The sequence below is a fragment of the Galeopterus variegatus genome, unplaced genomic scaffold, assembly GCF_000696425.1.
Source record: "Galeopterus variegatus unplaced genomic scaffold, G_variegatus-3.0.2 Scaffold644, whole genome shotgun sequence".
Lineage (NCBI taxonomy): Eukaryota > Metazoa > Chordata > Mammalia > Dermoptera > Cynocephalidae > Galeopterus > Galeopterus variegatus.
This window is the reverse complement of record NW_007726755.1, coordinates 474,743-479,347: the sequence shown is the minus strand read 5'-3', so window position 1 is coordinate 479,347 and position 4,605 is coordinate 474,743.

Below are 4,605 nucleotides of genomic sequence, written 5' to 3'. Positions count from 1 at the left end.
TTAAAACTGATGTATTTGATTTGCATCTTGTTGGCCTGTATTTTCTTTACTCCATGCTTCCTTGTAATTTCCTGTCTTTTTCTTTATAGGCTACAAATTTAACATCATTTATATATGTATATGTGTTTACATTGCTGTGTATACCTCATACATAGATACATATATACACACATAATACTGTACGTATCTCTATCACTGCGGCCACAATGTTGTGCTGTAGTTTTATCTTCATGTATCCAACTAACACCCCTCTCCTTCCTTCTGCTTGGTGTGAGCTATTCAGGCACAAAGACAATAATTTATTCACTTTTCTATCACCATTGCCTACCATGTATCTACCTAATAGTTGACTTTCAATAAGTATTTATTGAGTGATTTATTAAATGACTTAGTTCCACCCATATGCACACTAAAAGCAGGATCATTAAAATATTATCCAGTTTGGCTTTGGACAAATGTATTTAGTTACCTAATTTCATTTGGTCAAACTAGCAAAGGGAGTGATAACATGAAATCACTGAAAATTTTATACTGAATGAGGAGTCTTTATTACTAATGTTCTTTTATTTTCTCATGCTCTCAATTATTTCTATCATGTCTTTATTAATTTTAATCATACATAGTTTGTATTATCTACCAAATGATGATATCTGAAGCTCTTGTTGTTCCAGTCATGCTATTTTCTATATCTCCTCTCTCTTATTCATGGTGTATGTATTCTTTATTTGTTTTATAATTTGATTTTCTTGTTTTTTAGCAACTTTATTGAGGTATAACAGATATATAAGAACTGCGCATATTTAATCTGTGCAATCTGATGAGTTCGGACATAGGAAACACCTGTGATACTATCAGCACAAATAATGTAATAGACATATACAAACCTCCCTAAGTTTTCTTGTGTCCCTTTGGCTTTGTTTTCATTCTTAATGCGTGTGTGGTAATAACACATAATGACATCTACCCTCTTTAAAAAAATTTAAGTGCTCAATACTGTATTGTTAACCACAGGCACTCTGTTGTACAGCAGATCTCCAGAACTTATTGATCTAGAATAACTCAAACTTTATACCCATTGAATAACTCCCCAGTTCCCCCACATTTCTGCTCCTGGAGAACAGTATTATACATTCTGCTTCTATGAGTTTGGCTCTTTTAGATACCTCATGTAAGTGGAATCACGCAGTATTTGTCCTTCTGTGATTGGCTTATTTCACTTAGCATAATGTCCTCCAGGTTTAATCTTGTTGTTACAAACAGCAGGATTTTCTTCATTTAAGGCTGAATAATATCACATACCACATTTTCTTTATCCACTCATCCTTTTATGGACACTTGGATTGTTTCCAACATTTACTCAAAATCCTGATTTCAATTCGTTTGGAAGTATACTCAGAAGTGGGGATTCAATCTCCTTACTTGTTTTTGGTCAGTTCAGATTTTCTATTTCTTCATGATTCAGTCATGGTAGGTTGTACATATTAAGGAACTTTTTCATTTTTTCAAGGTTATCCAATTTGTCAATGCATAATTTTTCATGGTAATCTCTTATGATTCTTTTTATTTCTGTGGCATCAATTGTATTATATTCTCTTTCATTTCTGATTTTATTAATTTGAGTCTTGTCTCTTTTTTCTCAGGCTAGTTAAAGGTTTAACAATTTTATTCATCTTTTTAAAAAATTATTGGTTTAATTGATTTTTTGAATTGTTTTCCTAGTCTATATATTGTTATTTCTGCTCTGATCTCTATTATTTCCTTTCTTCTGCTAACTTTGGGCTTAGTTTATTTTTCTTTTTCTGGTTCCTTGAGGTGTAAATTTAGGTTGTTTATTTGTTCTCTTTTTTAATGTAATTGTTTTGAGCTGGGCTTATCTGTGGATATCTTGCATGACCTAGTTCGAGGGTCTGAAACTCTCTGAGAAGCTTGTATTTTCTTCTGCCAGTTTCCCAGTGATGCTACCAGCTCATGATTATATCTTATGTTGATTACTCAGCCTAAGGATTCTTGGAACATGCAAGTAACATAGAATTGAACCTCAAACCAAGTAAACTGCAGGCCCATGTTTACTAATTCGTCAATTATCACGTGTCTCAGCCAAGCTTTCTTTTCTTTCACTCAGTCGATGAACAGATATTTTTCACCATTTAACTAAAGGTGTAACTCTTTTAGGGCCTTTTCTTTATGCAAATGTCTCAGTTTTAGATCCCCATTTTCAATGAGCTCAATGTTTCCCATAATCATGAACTTTTAAGTGCAAACCACTTTTTTTTAAGACAAACAAAATCATCAGAACAATTTATTGCTATGAATTTCAGTTCTCTTCATTTTGTCCCCTGGGGATTTCCTTATTTTTTTTTTTGGTATGAGTTTAGATATTCATTTGAAATTAAATAGTTTTATTTTATCCAGCATTTTTTGCTTGGGTTTAAGTTTGGACTTCTGCTTAACTGGAGGGATTTCAGGATATATAGTCTGCCATATTTTTAGAATTGGAAGTCTGTATTCTCTTTTATTCATTCATGTAAATCCATCTACCTTATTTCCTTCAAACATAAATGGGTAGATAAAATGCTCTCACTAATAAATATTAAGCAGATACAATCTATGTAATTTTGAAAACATCTAACAGTCTAAAATACATACCATAAATATTCTAAAAAAGAAATTTAAAGATATATGTTCAAATCAATTGAAAATACTGTTTTGTTTTGTTTTTTTAATCAATAACCATATGATGCTTGGTAATTCATGTCTGATCTATTTCTTGCCTTCCTGATATCTTCTAGATTTTGTCATATATTATGTGCAGTTTCTGCCTCTGGCACAGCTAGAAATATGAGCCAACTGGGATTTTCAGTGCTATGACTGTGAATCAAATTACTTTGTCATCTGGACCAGAAAGTGAACAATAAATTCAGTGACAGTTAAGAAAACCAAAGACTTGACAGATAACCACAACTCACCCTTCTACTCAACACATGGAGATTGAAGCAGTGTGTGTCAGAGGGCTTAACTGTGAAAACTTCCTGTCCAGAATGTGGAAAGTAAACACATGCTTGACCTTGAAACTAGCAGTAGACTAGCTGTAAGGACCCTTTCCTGATGTTTGTGGTGTGACATTGTCTTGTTAATTTGAAGAAGCACCTCTCAGAGTTTCTAAAACAAAGATAATTTGCCTATGCTAATCACAACCCTAAATGATCTGAAGTTAATGTTTCACTCATTCTTTTTTTCCTCTCATTATCTGAGTATAAGTTGCCTTGCTTGATGAACGGCACCTAAAGCAATACAATTCATTCCATATTTCCTTGTTTCATCCTGGTAGTCTATGTTGTCTTGTTTGTGGTCTGTATCTTTGCAGCTGTCCTCCCAATGTCTCACATTCATATGTTGATAGAGTGACAGCTGGCTGAGCTATAGCATGTGAGTATAAAACAAGGAATTGCCTTTCCTTTTTGAACTGCAGTGTCTTGTGTAGACTGATAATAAGGAAACTAAGACTGATTTTTAAACTACAGCTAAATAGAACAATTCTATAGCTTCTACTCTTGGATATGGTGTGTCGTATGTGGTTTAGACACTTTATATAAGGAGCCTGAGTTTTTCCTTTACTAAATGTGCTCTTTATAATGCTTACTTCCAAGAAGTCATCATAGAATTATCCATTATTTTCAATTTATTGAATTTTAAAAGTGAAAATAACACCTCTTGTATATCTCATTTGATGTTCTTATATTTGTAGGCAGTGCAAAAGCTGCAAATTTCATTTCACTAAACTTCTCTAGCACAAAGCATCCCATGGCTTCATTTCCCACTAATCCATTGCTCATAATCCAGTCTAATTGCCTGTGGATTTCCTTTATTAATTATCAAAATACTCACACTGTCCTTTATCCCTACATTAGCCTGTCAGCTCTTGGTGGCAGGGAAACTGTCCTTCTCATTTTTAATCTTCCATTGTGTCTAGCCTTTTTTAAAAATAGTGAGTGTTCAATAAGTGTTGAATTGAATTAAACATACTTACAATTCTGCTTATTTTTATATCATAGATATTAAAATTGCCACACATTGTTCCATAGAAATATGATTAATTAAAATGTCTTCTTTTAGGGCTGAGCCTGTGGCGCACTTGGGAAAGTGCGGTGCTGGGAGTGCAGCAGCGCTCCCGCCAGGGGTTCGGATCCTATATAAGGATGACCAGTGCACTCACAGTGCTCACTGGCTGAGCACGGTGCGGCCGGTCTCAAAAAGGACAAAAAAAAAAAAAAAAAAATTCATCTTTTATATCCTTACACTTCTATTCTTCTCTTTACTTTACCAATATGAGGCTGAACCTCTAGTCAGGTCTGAAGCCTAGTCTTAATGAGGTGGATGCTTAGAACTGGCCTCTGTTTTAATCCAGCCCACAGTGTCTTGTACTAGCCCCCTTATTTATAAAGTGAGTGAATGGATATGAATGGTCAAGGGCAAGATGCATTAATACCCTAATGCAATTGATTTATACATGACTCTGTCAAGCCAGCAGGCTGGCATGGAGTCAGAATTTCTTCACGCCTCTCAGAACAGTTAGAAGTTGCCACAGATGAACAAGCCCTCCTTCCC